The 22112-nt window shown below is 38.9% G+C and overlaps 1 long non-coding RNA gene across 3 annotated transcripts in view; it reads left to right on the top strand.

Annotated features, from left to right (window-relative positions):
• The window catches only part of LOC111933225 (uncharacterized), a 51663-nt gene that overhangs the window by 27046 nt on the left and 2505 nt on the right, over window positions 1–22112 (top strand). Inside the window, exons 1-5 of one of the 3 annotated variants that reach the window (XR_015274238.1) lie at window positions 13106–13318; window positions 13423–13529; window positions 14103–14194; window positions 18705–18817; window positions 19927–20046. This is a non-coding gene — a long non-coding RNA (uncharacterized LOC111933225). Of the gene's footprint in view, window positions 1–6068; window positions 6265–12851; window positions 13075–13105; window positions 13319–13422; window positions 13530–14102; window positions 14195–18704; window positions 18818–19926; window positions 20047–22112 lie in introns of those variants that run through there. The other 2 variants (XR_015274237.1, XR_015274239.1) reach the window with 2 other exon arrangements.

Consider the following 22112-nt stretch of genomic DNA (forward strand, 5'->3'; position numbering starts at 1 on the left):
ATATTTATCCTAAGAAGAGGCATGACAGACGTGTTTGGATTCAGAAATACAGCTCTCTAATGAGATGGAAAGTTGTGCTCCACTTTTGTGCCTGTTTGCCTGAGGTATGTGTTTCTTCAAACCAACAAGCTTAAAATGTGTCACCTAAAAAATATTACTCTCTGGGTGCAGGAAGTCTGGCAAGCAGTGCCTGAAGTAAATTGAGACCCTTAATTCTTCCCAATACACACAGATAGCAATAATTTTAATTCTGTAAAAGGCATGGTAGCCTACAGCTCTAGGACCTAAGCCTGTATCACTGATATCTGGTGTAACTTTGAAAAATATTCTACTCTGTAATCTGTTCTGGAGGGAAGAATGTAAATGTCAAACACCTTGTTTCACACCCATGCTTACATCTTTGGAGGTTTTTTGCTAATAAAAATGCATACAAGATTTTTATTTCATAGGAAATAACATGTTCCTGTTGCTAATTTCAAGAAACTAAAAATAATAATTACCTTTTCCTGTGATCATTTCCACTACAGTTTGCTGAGGTAAATAAGGAGCTTTGAGAGTGAGCATCTAGAATGACTCTGGTTTTTATTAGAGACTGAGTCTTCCATAAAAATAGTTCAGTTCTTAATTGTTATTTATAATTCATGATGAAATAAAGAAAGGGAAAATAAATACAGAAATTACAGTGTTTTTTTATTTTCCAGAAATTTCAGAAGGTTTTTGAAATAATATTGGCACAGACACTCATAAATTCATATTCTATATGTGATACATACATACAAATCCTATACTTGCTCTCCTTTTTGAAAGGGCTGAAGATTTATCTTGAGGAAATCCTTGAGCAATCGGGAAAACTTCCAAAATATATTTTAAGCTATTTTTGAGTTCTTTGCTTCTTTTTTTTTTTTTTTTTTTGGTAGTTATGAATAGAAAATTAGCTCAGCCTAACAATCTGAGTTGGTTCAGAAAAAAGAAAAAAATTCAACCTTAATATCTAAATGAGACAAATATTTAATTACAATAATAATAATAGTAGGTAAGAGCATAAAAATTGCAAAAATTAAAGAATTTTGAGATGTTTTATCTTACTTTTATGGTTATATTTTTCTCATTTTTGCTGCATGCAGCAGTGAGCAATAGAAATGGATAGATTGTACTTACTGCCTGGGCTGATTTTTGTTATATCAGCTCTAATACATTTCCACAGAGCAACCTGAGATCTAGCATAATTTTAATATAAATGCATTATAGGAATTGAAGGGCACTTACGGATCTCAATTACTTCTGGGAACTGAGGGTAAAACCAGTCCAACTCCAAGTCCTTTGAAGCTGAAGGCAGACGAAAGAGATTTATAGCAAAACATTTTTATTTTATTTGTAATAATGCATGTTTGAATTCCACTTAGCTGTAGTAGTGGTTTAGAATTTGGAAACCAGTAGCTAGGTAGAGGAAAGAAACACAAATTATTGCCCAGGGATAACAGAGCAGAAAGAATTCAGCTATCTGATATTTTCTTTGGCAGCAGTAAAGGACACAACCCTTTAATAAATTATTTTACTATAAGAAACTAAGTTTTATTCTGTTGCATGTAGAGAAACTGTGCTGAGCTGAGAGCTGTTTGCTTGTGCTACCAATGTTCTACTGTATATTGAGCATAAAATTTACTAAAAGTATTCTTCATATATTTTTCTTTTTTAATATGTCTTTCTAATAATTGAAAATTTTATATGTTTTTCTACTCCTATTGTTCAATGCCAAAACTACTTATGAGCAAGAATTAGACAAAGGTACTTCTTCTAAAGTGTAAAAGCTTTGCAAAGTTACTAATGACAAAATGACAACTGAAGACAAAATAATAATGGGGAAATGCAGGTTTCAGATTTGCCAGTGCTCTTTTCAGTGTTGTTCCTGGCAAAAGAATTCCCATTCCATTGCTACAGCAATAGGCTATCTGGGAAGTAAACTATTTGACAAATACCTTAATATTTGATGGGAACACTTATGTGTCTGTAAAGCACTGCAAGGAAATCACCCGTGTTCTTCTTCAGTGCCAGTACCCATCTCTGCCAGATGAAGGGAGCAGTGACTTGGCTGATGTGTACAACTGATAGTGCAATTAACAGTAACCACTTTGTTGTGCTGTAAAAGCCATGTATATGCTTTCAGGATATGCTCCCCGAGGTTTTAAAACCTGTTTGTATGAGAAATATGCATTTCCTGTAAGAATAGTTAAAATGTCACTTCTTTGAAATCCTGAAACCTTCAGGGTTGGAAACAAGCACACTGAAAGCCATTGGGAAGCTGGCAGTATTTAATCACTAGAGGGAAAGGCTCCCATTTCTGGCTCTGCAGAGTGACATAATATTGATTTTTAAACCAGCACTCGATCTTTTGGGTTCAGCATTTTGGGCCAATGCAGCTTGGGGAGAGAAAGGCTGTAACAGAGATGTTGGTGAGGAGGAGGAAACCTTTCAAAGTGGCAAAATAAATTTAAGCATCTTGCAGCTCTTGGATGTTTGACATGTTCAAAATACTTCTGGCAGAAATGGATTATTAGGTAGAATGCAAAGTCAAAAGTGTCTGGTAAGTACAATTCAATGTCTGCCTCTGATTTTTATTGCAGGGATAGAATTTCCCTGCAGTTCTTTTCAGAGAGCTGTGACTGGGCAGGGGAATGTCTGCACTATCATCTGAGAGTGTTTCTGCTGTGAATTCCCGGTGGGCTGTGGGGACAGAGCAGAGCCCTGCCCTGGACTGGGACTGGATATCCTGCCAGCACCCCTGTGGAAATTCCTGTAAGGTGGTGGGGCTGCTTTGTGCTGGGTTCTGTGGGGCTGCCCAAAGAGTCAGGGTAGGGAGAATGGCCTCAAACTAAAGCATGAAACCTGTTCTGTGTTTCTGACTTTCTGCATTAATGTCCCTTTCTGCTTCTACACTTGTGCTTATTTCTCCTTCCACGATTGTGCCAGTGTCAGATGTCCTTTGATGTTCACATTGCTGTGCTTCCAAAGCTTTGCTTCATTTCTCATTATCTCCTATGTAGACCAAGTCATTGAAATAGAATGTTGGACTAAAATTTTTTTTTTTTTTTGAAAATTAAATGATAAACATGGTGCCAAATGAAACAATAATGTCTAATCAAACAAAACATTTCCTTCAGTATTGCTTTTGTTATTCACTGTGGTGAAAATATGTCCCAAAGAAAAACCCAAATAATGCTGGCAACATAATATTTTAAAATTTTTGAAATTGTTTTTGGCTTATCCAACAAGCCCCAAAGTACTAATTATCCAGTAACCAGCCTTCTGTTTACTATCTGATGCCAGGGTTCAGTCCCTTTTTAAAAAGCTTAATTTAGAAGAAATAAAACAAAGAAGAACAAATGGACTGTCTCATATATGAAGGGTGTTTATGATTCTTTGACTTGCTTGGAGAAAAAAAAAGACGAATCTTTGCCACTTGCTCTGGCCTTGCAGCCTTTGTGAGTTATGGATCTTTCATAGCTAGGGAAGGAACTCAGCACTCACCCTTCATGGGTGAAACAGCCTATTCATATTCAGGAACAGGTGGCAAACAATTATAAATGGATTTAAAGAGATGCCAAGACTATAGTCTGGAAATATCAATTATTATAAACTGGTTTAATTCTTTCCTCCCCCTCTGCTTGTATTTCATAAACAGGGTCTAGCAGTGACAACTGGTTACTTAATATTGATTAGGGTGCTGGAATCATTAACAGAAATAACATTACCTATAGAATAAAGTTAAAAAGAAAAGAATATTTTTAAATTCTTTAATTTTTAAATTTAAGAATTTAATTTAAAATTTAATTTAAAAGAAAGAAGAAATTAATTTAAAAGAATTTTTAAATTCTACCCTAAGGTGGAGCAGACAATATAGTTATAGTGCATTTCAGCTGCCTTTCAGCTCTGAATATGACCACGTTTTGCAGGGCTAAGTCTCTGCAAGGTGCCTTGGAGTGGGCTGGCTGTGGCTGAGAGGGGAATAAGATGTTTTATGGTATCTGAATTGCCCTGGCCTTTACTGGCACTGCAGTTTGTGCTTCTCTGCATTCCCTGCTCTGTTACCATATCTGTGGTACCTTGAGGATGGTGAGACAAAGACGTCACTCTAAAAGTGGCCATAAAAACGTGACATCCCATCTGTCCTGGCCTGTTGTGCCACTGGCAGCAGCAGTGTCCTCAAGCTCCACTTTCCCTGATAACTCCTTCTGAGGGGACAACTCTTCCTGAGCAGGATTCTTCCTGTGCAAATGAGAGACAGAGAATTCAGCCTGGCTTCCCCTGAGCCAGCTTCAGGCCCTTAACCCAGCCCTGCTCACAGTCTCTGGAGAGAGATAAATACTCTGCTCTTTTTGCTGATTAGGATCCTAGCTTAGATGTCTCTATTAGCTGTCTGTGGTCACTAGGAATGAATCTCCTCACATGAAATTTGTCATCTTAAATTCAAATATAAAGAAGGATGGCCTGCAAGTAGATTTTTTAGCTGGGGATAATTAAAATTCCAGTGGCACCTGCATGGAGTAGATTAGAGTCAACCTGTCATCTTTCTCAAGTGCTCACATAAGAGAACATCATTACTAGGGCACCAAGTGAAATAGCCTGAGGCTTCTTTAGGATACATTTTGCAGAAGTGCTGTGTAAGAATGAGAACAGATGGAAGCCAGTGGATGTGAGCTGTGTGAGGCACCAGTGACAACGGAACTGCTGCCTCCAGAGAAGGGAGAGCAAAGGACAGCAGTCTGGGAATGGAAAGAAAAGTTGCCAGGAGCTAAAATGGTGGCAAAGTTGTTTCTGTCAGGATGTGAAAAGGTATACCTGGAATAGTACTATCCCATTTTTGCTAATTTACAGGTAATACATTCTGCAAATGACATTCTGCTATACATTAGTAGTAAAAAAATACTTCTTTTTCCTGCTCCACTTCCTTTTCCTCACTGTGGGATTAAAAATGCTAAGAGGAGGATCAGAAGAAGAAAGATGAGGAGCTGTTGCTTGATTCTTTAACCTTGTCTGAAAACTCCATGGTGCAATATGACTATTTTTGCAAAAAACCACAAATTGGTTTCTGGCAACACAGGGTGGATAATAACCCTGCAAAAGTGAGTTCTCCCCAAATACCCAGTTGTACTAGCAGTGAAGTAAATCCATTTGTTTCAGTGGTGCAACACTTCCACTGCAGAAGAACATTTTGACTACTGAAGCTTTCTAGACCTGAGGTTTGTCTGATTCTCAGCAGGGAAGGGAGCCTAAAGGGCCTCTTTCAGCAAGTGTTCACTTGCAGCTTTGAGAGAGCAGCTGGCAGGTCCAAGAGCTCCTTGATGACTGTTTTGCTTGATATTTTGAGGGGTAACTTTTGTGTACTAGAAAGCTTTTGGCCTGCTTTATAATTTAGCCTTTTATATCCTGTTGAAACAATAGTAGACATCTCCTCTGTGTCTTGTGTTTGTATGTGTATACATATATTTGTATTTATACAAATCCAGATGGGTACATTTGCAAATATGCATAAATATATATATATACATATCTGCATATGTTTTATGTACCATATTTGTCCTATCTATAGGTACATCTATGTCACCCTATTTAATTTTTCTTTTCAATTCCTTCTCTTTGTTTTCTGCATCCTGGAGCAGACCACGTACACGTGTGTTTGAAATGGCTTTCAGTCAGTCACCACTACAGCACAAGCTGGTAGAAATGCACTCTTATTAATGGGTTTAAACAACCATCCTTGTTATGCTCCTGGGCCTAATTCTTGGCAACAGCAAATTGCTGAAACTCTGCTAAATTGTTCCATTGACTTTCCTGAAACATTTGATGTGCTCTGAGGGATGGTCCTGTGAGAGTCAGCACGGGCCAGCAGCTGGGACAGCTCTGACCCCACTGCTAAACACAGACAGTGAAGGTATTTCTGTCACCTCACTGGCTGGGGGAGCCCAGAGCAGCACCCAGGCAGGGAACATGGAGAGAGACACAGCATACATAGAGTGTATTTTATAATCCTCATTTCCAATCTTCTGTTTTTAACACATCTCTCCCAACAGGATAAAAGACTAGTGGCTGTAAGGATGGACTAGAACACACAAAAGTCCACAGGGCATGTCTGGCCACTGAAACAGCAGAAGACTTTTTGGGTCTTTTCTTCTCCTTTTTCGTACATTGCTGAGTGAACCTCTCAAAGCAGGTTCCATGAACATGTATTTCCCCCATGCTACACGGAAATGCTGTCACAAAAATCAGGTGAGCCTCTTCCAGCCAACACTTCTGGGGGCACTTCAGAAATAGTATGGGAATAGGGAATGCAGTTCAGTCATTATAGCAGGAAAATTCAGTGTTTGATTTTCTCCTGAAAAAAAGATAAGGAATCCAGGAGAACTCCTGGATTTGTCTTTCTGCAAATGACATAAAGCAAATGAAACTTCATTCTCTCCTGGGAATGACTGTAAGCTTGTTCCTACTTGGTGAGCTTTAACCAAAGATGGCACTAGGGGATCACAAGTAAGTCTTTAAATACACCACTGTGCTCATCATTCTCTTCCTGTAATTGTGTTCTCAACTCCTTCCCCTCCAGATTTTTCAGGTGATATTTTCTAAAAGAGGACAAGTCTCCTCTCTGGCACTGGCTGGAGATGCAGAGGTAGGAATGGTGAGGAGGATGGAAAGCTGATGGTTATCTCTCTTCTTTTAGTACTGAAGGAAAATCTATTTATTATCTGTGGATCTATACAGGATACTGTTAATTCTGTAAAGAAATGTAGATTGAATTCCAGTTCTAAAAATCCATGAGGAATTAGATCTGTTCGGATACATTAATTTCTCCTTCTCTACCTCATATCTGCCATAATCTAAATCCCTCCCCCAGTCCTCTTGTGCTCCAGCTCCACACGTATTGTTCAGGCTTTGGAAAACACCTCATTTTCACTGGTAGGCTTTGACAGCTGACCAAGACTGCATCTTTGGAAAGTTCCTTCAGATTCTTTGTGCTTATCTGTCTTTCAGCTGGGACAGAACTCTGAAAACAAGGTATAGGCTGGTGCTGCTGCAAACTCTGGTGGGAGCTGCTAAACTTCTAATCTTCCTGTAAAAATTAACCTGGCAATGGAATGTGATGCTGCAGTCTGCTTAAATAGAGTGTGTTTCCTGTGGGGTTGTAAGGAAGTCATTCCTGTTTCTGCTCCAGTTCCCTGTCTGAGCAATAACCCTTCCTCCTCCAGGAGGTTCTGGGACAGTAAATCAATTATCTTACATACTGCAGATCTGGGTGACATATACATTTCTAGATATTCCTTGGAGTCTTCCCCAAATCCTTGTGGGGTTGTCATCTTCTGCTGTTAGGCAGGGCCTGTGGCTGCCTGCCCAGTGAAGGGTTTAAAGGAAAAAGGGGCTGAGCAAAAGACCTAAACTGTTTCAGATCAGCTTTGCCTTGTGTTTCTCTAGGCACATCTGACCTTCTCAGGTTTTAATCCTGTTCCTGACACAGATCTGAATGAAGCCATCACCTTTAATTTTTACAACACTTTAATGCTTCAGGATAACACATCTGATATTTCAAAAGGACCAGTGAAATCAATGGGTCTTGGGCACTGCGGGGCTGTTGGGGAACTCAAGGAACAAATATTTGTGTCTTTTGATGAGTAAAGTTGATCCAGAATAACTTTGCCTCAGGTTTCCTAAAAGAAAAAGAGAGGGAATTTTATTTACCTATCTATAAGAAAGCTGTGATTAAAAGGCATGGGTGAAGTACTACTAATTTTAATCCATATTAGATGTGTGTTGCAGACTAGCACCATATTAAAAACTGACAAAATAGACTGAATCAAGAATCATATTTTATTGAACACTATAAAGTTACCTCCATGTATGTGACCCTTTTTTGGAACTGTCCATCTCTTTTTGGTTTCTTTTCTGTCTTTGAATGTAAAGTCACAGGTAAGGTGAGTGGTGCTTGCATCAGAGCACAGCATCCTGACATGTACCATGTGCTGGCAGAGAGCTGAGGACACAGATTTATTAATGGCTTGGTGTGTCATCTTGAGCTTTGACAAACACTTCTTTTGAGCCTCATTTCGTTGTGTAACTACACACACGCAAAAAAGCATCATTAAAATTTTTAAAAGGGAAAGGTGTTCTTCAGCCTAATGTGGTGTCTGTGCTTCCAGCCTCTACCTGGGACTTAAGCTTGGATTAGAAGGAAGGCAAACCCACAGATTTCCTGGTTGTTTACAATGATGATTTTTGTTTGTTTGCCTTCTGATTATGGCTTTAAGAAGCATGCATTCCAATAGGTACTGAGATGAATGTAAATGTTAATTGCTATTGATATTTCAAGGCAATTTTATGACCCTAAAGTTCAGCTATTTGTATTTTCTTCTTTATAGAAATTACATCTGAATGGCCATGATAAATTATTCTAGTTTATATTCACCTTAGTCTATTTTAGTGCTTTCTGAAGTAAATAAGACTTTCTTTTCTGGTGTGTGTAAAATATATAACTTGCTGTCTTTTTCAGTCAACTGAAAATCACATTCCTTTAAACTATTTAATTATTTGAAATGCTCTATATGGTGCAATCTGGTAAAATGCTGATTGTCCTCAAGGTCAGTGACATTCTCCAGAGTGACAAAGTCCCCAAAAATCACACTCCATGTACAGGGTCAAGATTAAAAAATGATTTTGTTTCCCAGTTCAGTACATGTCAACCTACCATCCTAATCAAATAAGGAAATGAGTGAGTGAGTGATCCACCTCTCACCTCCTCCTAGAAGGTTCAGTCTCCATGACAAAACTGGGAACTCAGACTAATCTTGAGCATTTCCTTTCCAAGACAGCAACAGGCAGAGTAATTGTGGAGATGTTTGGAAAAGGTGGCTGAAATGTGAAGCTGCAGGTCTCTCAATTAGGCAAGAAATGTCTGGACATTCTTATTTAAAGGAAATGATGAATCCATTAATCTGATTGAAACACTCTAGTGTTGCCTTTGAACAGAGATACAGATATTGTCACATTCCTTCTGCAAGCAGAACTGAGGTCTTGTGGATCTGCTGGTGTTACAAGGCAAAGAGTGAGGCACATTAGCTTCTTTGTGAGCAAGAACAAGCTTTGGAACTGTAGCATGAAAAAAATGTAGTTTAGGTATGGTGAAGACATTTTCATTTCAAAGCCAGTCATAGTTCAGGAAAAAACTCATGCTGAACCTGAAATTTTGCCTGCTTTATGTGTCGCTCCATAAAGTTTATGTGAGCATGAAGGCTGAGTCTGTCTAAAATGATTTATTGAATGGAAGTTGAGAGCACTGAAGAAGATTAGAAAGAGCAGAATTCATGAGAATAATCAAACCTAGTGCTATTGAGTTTGGCTGTTTCGTCTAGGAACAATTCAGTGCTAATCCCAGGAATGCTAAAATGCATGCAGGAGCAGAAATACTATGCTAGCTTCTACTTGCTGTTGCTTACACCTGGATGCTAATATTAAGTATGTTATTAAAAAGTTAAACAAGGCTTAAGCCAAGCCCTGAGCTGGCAAGATATATGTGATGCATGAATCAGTCCTTGTTATTGTGTAAGGAAGAGAACATGTTTCAAAGGCCAAAGGGCACTTTCTCTTTTTAGTTTTTTTTTCACTTCTTAGAGGCAGGGCTCTGGAGTGAGGTTTACAGGGTGTTAAATACAGCTGCTCTGTTGTGCTGCATGCTGCAATGTGTTAATGCAAGTTTGCCTCCTTTTGTTCTGTCTTCTTGGAAGGCTAATAGAAGTATCCAGAGTAACCAGCTGTATATCTTGTCTAGGTCCTGGTCTAATAATTCTGCAAACCTGTGAGAGTTTATTAATTCCCCATTATCATTTGGATTTCCTTTCTGAACAGGCTGGTTGTGCAGCACCCCCAGTCTCCTGGTGCAGTTGTGGTTTATAATATTTCTGCAATTCTCTAGAGGAGTGCTGTAACAGCAACACTGCTAGAAATAGCCCATTCTGAATGTGCTGTGGCCTTAGCATGGACAAATGGACTCAGGTGGAGATGAAAAATGTGAGAAAATAGGAAAAGTGTTAATCCTTTCCCAAAGGACATTTGTGTGTTTTCAGTATTCTAGGAAGGAAGTTAAGGAAGACAGTAAACAAAGAGTATCTGGACAGGACTCAGTGAGAGGCTGCAAAGCAGATACATTCTCTGAAATGAGATACAAAGTCCCTAAGGATTCCTCCTCATGGATGGAACAGCCATCCAAAAATGAAGGATCCTCTTGATATGCAAGGCATAAAGTCGATACTTGGATTAGACTCTCCCACCCTGAGTCCAGTTCAAATGGATTTGTAGAAAAGGACATGTGGAGAAGGGTTGAGTGATCCACCTCCCTCTTCTAGGAGCAGCCAGCATGGACACTGTGGAAGGGGCACTGAAGGATAGTAGATCAATTACTGTCTGTCTTATGTCATTTTAGTTTGGAGAGTAACCTGTACCACAAGCAGTAAAGCTAAAAATGGGGTGGTATAAATGTTTCTCATTTACCTAGAACTGTGTGCTGTTCCTCAGAATCCTTTGGAAGCAGGTGGCTGCTGTACCCCCAGGACAGGGCTGGCAGACTTGGAAACAATAAGCAAAAGGCAACAGCTCCCAGTTTCTTATAAAGGCCATCTTGGCTGCTGTCAGTATTGCTTCAGCTGGGACTTTCTGGAGCCTGCTTCTATAAATATACAACAATTCAGTTGTGTAATTGCCATTACCGATGTGAATTCAATTGGCCTATATTTTTATACCATAGCATTAGGTCTTAGAATCTTGAACTGGTATAGATTCTTTTAATAAATACTGATCTCTCTTGATCTTGAGAAGTAGAAATGAAGTCATCAGAAGCAGATGGGGCATGGAATAAATTGAAAAATAGAAGTAATTTTTAGTAAGCTTGTTTTGCTTTTAATCCAGTGTTTTTGCCGAATAATTTCCTTTTATCACCTGACCTACAAAAATTAAGCTAGTGTTCTGATTCCAAGATCTTTCTATTCAGACTGTTTTTATTTGTTAAAAGTATCAGTGTGTTTTAACTGAAAAAAAGACTGAAATTTGGGTTGGAATAGGATCTGATAGAAAAATCTACCCCTGAAATGCAAGAATCACTGAAAAAATTGGGAAGAGAGCCTAATCTTGCTCAATCCTTCTTTCAGCAAGAGAATTGGGTTAGGAAGGTATGGTCCAGAATGATTTTGTGGTGATCACTTTCAGCTAGGTGGACACTGCTGCCTTATTTTGGCAAGCAGTGATTGTAATCCCAATATCAAAGCATTTTAAGCACAGGCTTTAAAGCTTCCCACTCACTGCATGCAAAGTGTTCTGCAAAGTTCCTTCGGCCACAGGGCTGCCTTAAGAACCATCATTAATAGCTGTTAGTAGCTTTTATAAGGCATCTCTTACATTTCCTTTAATTCATGCAGAGCTGTTGTTGCCTGTCCTGTTGACAGCTTTGCATGTGTGCTTCCTTGGCAGGGACAGCACAGGAAATACTGTTCTTGCACTTAACTGTGCACAAGGGAATAACTCCATGGCACGTCTTCAAATGTGCGCACAAAGAGAGGATCTGTAAGAAAAGAGGAGCATGCATCTGCACAGTGTTGTATTCCATGGGTTCTGCTGCAGGCAAATTCCCTGTGAAAGACATTGACTGGTACACAGGCACGTGAGGAAGGGGAGCAGGAGGGAAATGCAAGGCTCAGACCTGTTATTGTGTGTGAGTTGTTCAGGATAATCAATGAGGGATATTCTGGACTCCAGGGCTTGCAGCACAGCGGCTCTGCAGATGTCTCAGGCTGTGTGAGGAAAGGTGTCTTCCCCACTGTATTTCTTATCACCACCTCACCAGGCTGCTCAGTTGCTTCAGCAATAGCCTGTGAGTAAGCTCTTCTGCAGAAAAAAGTACCTGAAATAATAGAGAATTCTACCCTAGAGTTCTGTACAGGGCTTACTCCTCTTCTGATGGATTTGTGTGGCAGCCTGACCTAGTTTTGTAAGTACAAATCCAGACTTGTATTCAGTACAGTTAATCCCCATTTCTTCTTTTCAGATGGACTTTGTAAAGTTTATAACTATCCTCAGATCTGTGCAGGATCATGTCCTTAGTTACTTCTCTGTGTTGATACTGGCATTGTTTCAAATATAGTGAATACCTGAATAAACAACCCTGAAAAATATATGTGTAGATATATGTATGTTCAAGATTAGATTTATTAGTTTGGCCTTTGGCCAATTGCCTAAGTACAACTGCTGTCTTAAGAAAAGATCAATCTCTGATAGTCAGGAGCTTTAGGTACAATTTTTCCTTTTAGATCTTGGACCAGCCATGGTTCTTTGGGTCATCATATACACTTTATTGAATAACTACTGATTTTAATAGGACTGATGGTAAGAGGAAGGCTTTTTAGGATCAGGATATTAAATACACTTGGTTAAGTGGCACATTTTGTGCATTGGAAAAAAAAAAAGTTCTTCAGACTGAGGGTGGAAGGGTAATTCACCCCAAACTGAAGCCTCAGGATTGAGGCTGATTTAAAAGTAATGCCTTCCATTAGCTAGGAATTGATTATTTTTCTTTCCCACAGCCTCTTCCATAACAGTGAGCCAGATCTCCTGGTTTTGGCTTTGGTTCTTCAGTGTCCTAAGGCTTTTCATGTTTTTCAGCTGAGTGCTGCAGCAGTGCTCAGCAGAGGTGTGACCCCGTGTGAAATGCCTCGGTGTGACTGCACGGTGTGATGCACTGAGAGCACATTAGAATGCTTTCCTTCCCTAATTGTCTTTAGATGGGGAAGGAAATAATGTGATGCTGCCTTCTCTTTCCTTTTCAGAACCTGAGGAAGCTGCTTCCATGCATCATTATCCCACAGCACTGCTTCCAGCACCCCTCAGATGTTGTTTTTTGGAGCTGATGCTGATCATCATGATCTGTGCAGCTCAGCCTCGTTGCAGCTGTAATTAATCCCTTCTGTTATAAACTAAATAGTCTGAAAATCATTTTCTTCATTTGCTGCACCTGCCACTGGAGAGCTCCTGCAACCTTCAGTGATGCAGGTAATCCTGTTCCTGCCAACACAAATCCTCCATTACAGAAAGGGTGCAGACCCACAACTGGAACTTGCTGAAGCACTTCCCAGGAAGTTTTGTTCCTGCCCCTCCACATAAAGATTTGAATATTTTGTAGAAAAACATTGTCCTTCTGGGCCAAGTTTAGACAGCCTCTAGAGTGGTTAGTGCTCAGAATGGCCAGGAGCACAGGTTGAGACATTCTCACAGGGATGAGAAGATGCAGCTTCAGGTGTTAACTTCAGAAAAAGAAACCCTATCTAGGCCAAATATTGTAAGGGATGTCCACCTTTCCACCCACCAAGCCCCCAACATTTTGCTTTAATTTTACCACAGAGCAAAGCATCGAGATCTTTTTATAGATGGAATTCTGGTTTCCAGTAAGATCAAACTATACCTTTGCTCTGATCTTGGTACATTCCTTCCCAGGAGACGAGGTGTTGGTAGGTGCTTAAAATGCCAGTGATGGGGACTTCTTTTTGCAAAACCTAAAAAAATCACATCATATTTGTTATACACTCACAAAGTCTGAATCTCGCTCATGGTGGGAAAGTAAACGGAGATTCTGATTTTCATTCCTGCACTTTAATTCTGTGTTCATTTGAATCTGTTAGAACTGCTCCTACTGGAGCTGATTTGAATTCTAAACAGTGTTAGATATTTATTTTTGTAAAGCTGTGCCATTCATCTTTAATATAATCATCCAATTTACTCTATTAATGCCAGCTGCTCCATTTGGCACAGGTCACCTGGAGTGTTTGGAGCACTCCACTAATTTTTCCTTGAACTAATTCTAAAAATCCATAGAAGTCAGAGCACTCCACCTCCCCAGTGAGGGAATGTTTATTTTTGTCCACGTTCCTAAACACCTTCTTAGTTTGGCAGGAGAAATTATCCTCTGGGAGGCAGACTTCTATTTTGCTGGGATTTATTTATTTATTTGGTTGGGTTTTTTTTCCAGAATTGTCCTTGGCATTGCCAGGTGACCCCAGGGAGTGGCCACTTGTATTTTTCAGAGCAAACAGCCGTTGCCTTGAAGAGAATGCTTTTCAACTCTTTGGTGCCTGCCACTTCTCCTCTGTCTTGCATTTGAAATCCTCCAGGATGGGTAAGAGCGTGAAATGTTTTGTGTTTCCATTCTCTGGCAAACTTGGCTTAACACCACTTCACCCCACCCCTGATCTCACAGAAAGCAAGTGCAAGATTTGGAATTGCATAGAGGTTTGTACAAGTTTGGGCTAGTCCACCCTGAGACAGCAGAAAAATCAAAAATGAGCAAGAATGATGGCCTCAGCAAACAGAACAGCTGAAACATGATATGGAACTGCCATGTTTTTTCTTGAGCTGTGGTTTTATATGTTTTTCAAGCCACAGATGACAGCACAGCTCCTGTCCCTCCCACCCAAATTTCAGCTACACTTCTTAATCCACAGAAGAGTGCATTGTTTTATCTGCCTTCCAAAACATTCATCTAGAAAACTAAGATAAAATGTGACATTTTTAAATGCAAATTTTAATAGGCAGCTGTAGTTTAAATAATGAAAGAGCTTTTTCCTAGCTGAGGAATTTCCAGTAGGTAGATTAGGGGCAGGCCTCTGGTACCCTTATTCTGACTGATCTCCATTCTGCTGTAAAGCAGAGATCCTGATCACAGAAAAAACATTTTCCTCCTGTATAACTGTAATGAGTTTATTACAAACACACAATAGTGTAAGACAGTTTTGACTAGGCACATTACCAAAGGTGATAACATAATTAAGCCATGGCTTGTCAGAGGTTGAGACAGCAGCTAAAGGGGAAATAGTTTCTCCATCTGGATCATAGAGTGAATTTGAAATCCTGCTGCTGCTTGTGCTGCATGGAAATGACTCTTCTCCTGGAGAATCCAATGCTCTGGAGCTGTGCCCCTAGTGTGGAAGAGGTTAGCAGAGCTCCAGCAGCATCGTCTGAGCTATCTCACGAGAGCTCTCCCAAGTAACACACTTCTGGCACACAGCATATCTTATTGAACATTTTCTAAATGATCAAACTCCACAAAAGGTTGAACAGGGATTTTTTGGTCTGTAAAGATCCCGTCTGAACAGCAGTGGTTCATGAGTTCAGGTCCAATCCCCACAGAGTTTAACCTGAAATCAGTTTGTAGTTCTAGGAATATTTAGCAGATCTTGTACTCTGCTAAATTATTAATCAATTTATGTTGCTACTTTGGATGTAGTATTTCATTTCTTACTCGATTAAAAATCTCTGCTATTCAGTTGTGGATATTAACAGCTGTCTTATCTCTAGTGCTCTTCTGTGAGCAGATCCCTAGCCAGAGGTTCATGCTAATTAGAAGAGGGTATTGTGTGTATGTGTATTTGTTTCAACTTTGTATTTAACCTCCCCAGATTTCTTAATGTTTTCAAAAAAAAAAGGCTTTCTTTTAGCCTAACCTCTTGAAATGACTTATCCTAATATTTATCCTTGTGTTGTACTGCAGACAATCCCATTCCGTTAGCGAGTAATTAATGGGAGGCCGTGTCACCAAACCCTGAGGCCCGTCACTGTTGCAACTGAGTGTTAATTTAAAGCATGTTATACTCCTCAAATTATCTCTTTGAAGAGTCTCTCTGCCACAGTTTTGTACTGCTTTGTTTTCAAAGTAATCATCTACAGTCCAGATTTCCTTAGGGAGGGAAAAACAAACAAACAAAAATGAAAAGCCAAAATAAAGAGTTGGAGCCAAACGCTTTCAAATTAATGAGTTAAAGGCTTCAGACTTTTGTATTGTTACCCGATGTTGAAGCATTAAGCTGCCTCCCATAATTTCCTTTCCTCCTTTGTTAGTTAAAACCCCTTTTTTCTTTTTTTATGATCAGTTTTTACAAGTCTGATTTTTTCATCTTCATCAGATCTAGTATGTTAAAGTTATTAAGCCAGCAAGGGCTGAATGAATTTCTGGGCTTTTTTTTCACCTCCCAGCCCTGTATCAAAGAAAGGCACTGAGCGTGAGATCATGGCCTTTTTAGGCAAGCGTAAACTTTTTTCCAGTTCTAACAAATTTCTGACACATTTGGCCAGAAAAGATCACGTTTCTGTGCTGTAGGTAGATGGCTCCAGCATTATTCATATGATTCTTTGTATATGTCTGTAGCAGCCCTTTAACAAGAGCAGAGAGCCAGCTCTGAAATACAATAGCACTCAGGGCCACCCTTTTATGTTTGTTTACTCACTTTTATGAGCCTTCCTCAGTTATTTGATTCACAGGGCTGAAGCTTGCCAGAAGCTCAAGAAATTCATTGGCCTGTTTTTTTGGAGAGGCCTTCTCTGCTGATCTCTCTGTAGCAGGATACCAGAGCTTTCTTATGGAACTTGAAATCTGTATTTTTTTACCGCGTGGCTGGTTAACAACATATCTTATCTGCTGTCTATAGCAGTCTATCTCTTGTTTTTAATACACCTCCACTGGCATGAAGTCTTCACTACTGAAGGTCTGTTCCAAAGCAAGATAAATCTGTAAACAACAGCTAGATGGAAGAAATTTAATTTATCACTTAAAGATTTTGCCAGTGAAGGTCACATGGGGGCCAATGGGTATCAAACTTAATTCTGCTTCTCATAGGAAAAAGATTTAACAGGAGATAATCACTGGACCATTTTCTCTGTTACTTCACTATCATGGTAGTCCTTTTGAAGAGCTAAATATAAATAAAAATTATAAACTGTACTAACAGCTGTAATCTTATTGCAGCCATTATCTATATAAAGATTTCTCACTTTTAATATGGAAAATAGGTCTAACCTGATCTAGCTGAAATAACCCTAGATCTGAGCCTACCTGTACAGAGCTTTAGTTAGAAATTGATGTACAAATCACTCTCCTCTGTGGCCACGTGCTCAGTAAACTCAGGCTTGGCTCAATCTTTTGAGTATTTAAAAACTAAGCCAAAAGGTCTCGACCTTTGGGTCTAGAACCTTCCTTTTCTTTGTGTGTGTAGTTGGAAGAATAAAGGGATTGAATTATCCAGGCACTACTGTACTAGAAGTAATTAATACTTAGATGGCAGGTATGGTTTTCCCTCCCATAAATTGATTTAATTTTCATATCCTGATTGCCTGGAGGGGCTCACTTCAGCAACCTTGCAGAATTTGCTATGTTTTTGATTTATTGTACAGCATGCTTCTACACTTTTAATCCTTACAGCTTTCACACATATGGAATTAGTTACAGATTTAATGCCCCATTGATATCAGTGCAGATATTTAATTTCTGACATCCTTAAAAGAAAGGAGATCAGAGTTTCAGGTATTTTACCACTGCTAATTCTCATTTAGATATATTTTCTACTGCAAAGGTAAATCTTTTGAGCTCGAAATATGACAGATATCTGAGAAGAAACTTAATGAGAAAAGTATTTCAAACATTTTTTTGAAGATTTTGGGTTACTCTTATTTTTTTTCTTTCAAATATTATTTGTAATAGCATGTGACTTCATAAACAAAACAAATTTTATTTTATAAGGTTTTGTTTTCTTATTGCTCTCTTCTGGAATTAAAATCAGTTTTTGACAAACATTTACTGTCCAGAGTAAATGGTCCTGGCTCCTCCACATTTATATTGGAGAAGTATAGACATTTCCTAATAAACTGTGTGGATATTCAAAGTAGCTTCTCTAGAGCCAGCTGCTAAAATGTAGCCAACCAATCAAGGGCTGGCACTGTGTTCTTGGGGGAATACTCACAGATTTTGGTTCATGTATTATTGACATGTTTGAAATAATTAGTTATGGATTCTGATGGCATGTAATATAAAGGAGATAATTATTAATGTAAACACTTTGTGTTAGTTGAATAATAGTTACTGTGGAAATTAGGGCTGACCGTTCTTTATAAATGTATAGAGAAATTTTACTTAGGCAGGCACCAAGGACAGAAGAGTCCCACTAATCCTCCATCCTTGTCAAATATAGTCTAACACTGAAGCCATATGACACATGCAAAAGTTATTCTGCCAATATTAATTTAAATATTTCAGAAATCAACATCACTTCTGCATTGATTTCTCTCTAAAATTTGCTTTAATCAAGAAGACTGTCTACCAATTTCTATTATAATAATAGTAATATTCTTACTATTAAAACATTAAAATGGAGCTGTCCACAATATTATTTATTATGCTTTCACCCTCAGCTTGTATTCTCTTGAATTTTGAGGAGGAAAGCAATCCTCACTGTCTTAAAAGTTCTGATTTAGTTCCTGGGTCAGATTTCTAAAAGATAACTAAATATATGGTGGGATTTTGAAGGATATAAAAATAAATAGTTCCTCTTAGTGTACAAGGCCATTTGTTGACATAGATGTGGTGGGATCCTAGATTACATGGAGACTTGGATGAAATACCCTCAGAGCTGCTAGTAGTTATTGTTCACATTCAGTATGGAGTATAGATGGCTCAATCAAAGAAATTGAAAGAGACTAATTCGATGCCTATCTTTGGAATGTGAAATGGGAGAAAATTCATGGGAATTTTAGTGTGCTCAGCTTAGTGGAAACTTCTTGAAACACACCAGAACTGATAACCAAACAGAATGTTATGTCAGTATCAGCTTGGATTTAAGATTGCCAAATCCTTTCTGCAGGAGTCATGCTTTGTATAAAAGGAAGAAAAAGGTGTAATTTATCCTGTAATCAGTGAATTCTGGACTCATATGTTGCTCTCTGAAAAAAAGCTGGAGAACCAGAGTCCTGGCAGGTATGGAATCAAAGCAAAATTGGCTAAATAACTACTTTCTTTATGGCAATTATTGGTGCTTAATTGTCACAGTACTAATGGGGTTTTCATCATATCCTGTTTTATTTTCTGGATATATTTATTTTATTTTTTTTTTATTTTTTCATTGAAAATTGAATGAGAGGAATGACTTATGAAATTGGTAGGTTACTTGATACTTTGGGAAAAAGCACTCCAGTACTCCAAAGTGTACTTTGAAGAGCCTGTTAAGTTTCTAAGTGATCTAAATAAAAAGGAGACAATGATGGGAAGGCAGGGATAGAAATGTAGCATGTCCTGCTCTGTGAAGTAAGGCAAGGACCTTAAGGTAATGTATAGAAATCTCTGTACTCCCATGTCCCTGGGTACTTGTATTGAGTCTGACAGACAAACTGAGAGATGAGATCTTTGGAGAGATCTGGAAATGGCTGAAATGTCGTAGGCAGGAGCAGTGAGCAGTGAGCTGGCTGTCTTTTCCTAGAGCTCTGTGCATCCTTGTGGAGAAGGACACATGCTTTTAAATAAAGGCAGAAAAAACTCTGCTCATATGCTGAAAAATGCTGTATGTTTTGTACAACACAGTTTTCCACTGAGCTCTAGATTTTTTTGGTTTCAGTTAGGAATGTAGGATATTCTCCCTTGTTAGTTCCCAGATAGGCCACAGGCAGTAAAATTAGAAGTGTCCCACAAGCAAGAAAACACACTGTAATTAAAACCTGTTACCCCTTCCCTTCCTTTGTGGATCTCAGTAAGAAAAAATGTTAAGAATAAACTCTTAAGAAAAAGTAATTTTTTATGAGTTTTTCCATCTCTAAAGGTACAAAAGTCTTAATTTGCCATTGACAGTCACAGCAGAAGCAGCTGGTCTTAATCGAAGAAAATCTCTCCTGATATTTTCTTCTACAAGTCAGACAAAACCAAATGCTGAATCTGCACACCTCTGAAACTCCTTAGGTTTAGAGCTGGATCAGGCTGTGAACTTTGCATCTGGTCCATATCAATATAAGAAATTGAGCAAAAAGAAAGAAAAATCAAAGCACTTTTAGAAGTAATGTGTATATTTAACCTCATTTCATTCATACTCTTTGAAGATTATGCATTTCTCCCTGTTCCAAGAGCATGAGATTGTGCAGCTTGCTCTCTGAGAAGTTGCTGTGAGTGCTCCTGAGCTGCAGCTTTTGGGGAAGGTAGTTTGGCCATAACAAGAACAGGTAAATGTCTCTGGATCATATCCCTCAAGGGGCTGTCCTGGTGGAGTGCTTTTGAGGAGCTCTGTATGGCTGGATGGGTTTGCACTCTCCTGGCATCCTGGGGGTGCCTGTGGCTGTGTTGGTGTCTGTGGGTCCTGCAGCCCAGGTCTCTGGCAGTGAAGTGGCAGCAGAGTCTGGTCAGAGGTTCCTAAACCCACTCCTGATCGAGGTGAGCTGGTTTTCCACAGGCTGAATGTGATCCTACCTGACTCTGCCTGTGCTTAGTGCACACCAAGCACAGCAGAACCCAGCTGGGGGGAAATGCAGGCTGTAAGAAGGGTGGGAAGGGAGAGACAGGCTATAATAAACCCCTCACTACCATTTCTACAAGTCCTTGCTTGCAGATGCAGTAAAATTGAAGAGCTCATCCATATATGAGCAATTAGAAGCAAAACCAACATAAACATTCCTGCAAAACTAATCAATAAACTCGTATGTCTTCATTAGCAAGGTAGCATTTTGTGTTATTGATATTAAAGATCTGCTTTCTGTGTTGGGTCTCACTGCAATTGTTATTGATGAATAAAACCCCCGTGAGCTGAAATTGTCTTTTAAAAACTAGAATCTTGATTGGACGGCTTTATTTTCCTTGCATTGCTTCTCACCACATCTATTAAGCCAGAAGTAGTGAGAATATATCATTTCACAAGCCTCAGTTATGGCTCACACTGGACACTGTGTGGATGAGGCAGCAGCAGAATGCTGAAGCTGTATTGGTGAATGGGTATCACTTAGGGCTATTTTAAGAATGGATTTTGATTTGTGTCATTCCTACTTTAAATATGACTTGTTCAATACCATGTTCAGTAGTAATTAGATAATTTAATGTCTACTGACAGGTCTTTTGTGACTGAGACCCAATTTTAGCTCTGCATACCAAGGAGCTTGCCAAGGAAAAGTAACCCTTTTACTTAGTAAGGAAGGATAATGGGTAACTTCTGGAATTAAGTGAAAAATTGAATCCAGCTTCCTGTGTGCACTTTAGGTCCCACACTGGGATTACAGAACTAGCTCTGAACTGCTTGGTTGCTGACAATAAAGATTTTATGTGTGTCATGTTGAATTTTCAAAAAAGTTCTTGAATCAAAAAGGTCAGTTTTACACTGAGTCTGGCTGCTTGTTTAGGAATTTAAGTGCTTTGCACTGGCTTGTGTTCTCTGTAGCACTCAAGTTTAAGTAGGTTTTTTGGAGAAAAAAATGGTAATATTCCAGTTTAAGGAACTGGGATGAAGAAAATAAGGTCATATGCAAGCAGAATTTAAAAGTGTTAGCCTAGTTTCCATCATTAAGAATTGATCCACTGAAGGGCTCTTATTGGCCAAGTGCTTGCTTATCAATGATTTCACTGTAAGAGGAATTTTATAAACACAGGAATAATTTCATTTCCTTGTATTACTATCTATTATTATCTATTCATATCTCTATGTATATTTGAGTAATGCAGAGTCAGTATCTTTAGCAATGAAGGTGCTTCTGCCCTTAGAGTGAGACAGCAAATAAAAATAAATATGCTTTCCCTTGTATTCAACATTTAAATATTTATAGGCTGTCTTCTGTGGCACATAACCTATTGCATTATAGGTCATCTTTTTCTATGGAGTGTTTCATTCTGAGAACTGCCTGACTGTGCCATGTAATCACTGGGAGCAGACACACGAGACCCCTGCAAAAAGGAAATGCCATCATTTTTAATCTGTGCATATAAATGGATCATGCAAGTCCTGAGACCTGTGTGAATATCCACTTTGAAAAGTTTTAAAAGTCTATATTAAAAGCTTCTTCATTTTAACATGGCATTCCCCCACAGAGATTTTCTGCAATGCTTCATTAATCAAGATATAGTCTGAATTTTTGGAAACATATTGAAATTAAAACTCAGTCCTGGCAGAGTGTATTTTCTAACGTATTTAGGCAGAACTGTGTGAAACTCCCAGTCAAGAAATTAACTGATCTTCATTCAGCCTTCTAACAGGATGCCTTCAACTTCGATTTTTAAGTTGCTTTTGGTGTGAGACAGATTTACAATC

Source organism: Cyanistes caeruleus, chromosome 10 (assembly GCF_971803275.1).
Source record: "Cyanistes caeruleus chromosome 10, bCyaCae1.hap1.1, whole genome shotgun sequence".
In the NCBI taxonomy this organism is placed as follows: domain Eukaryota; kingdom Metazoa; phylum Chordata; class Aves; order Passeriformes; family Paridae; genus Cyanistes; species Cyanistes caeruleus.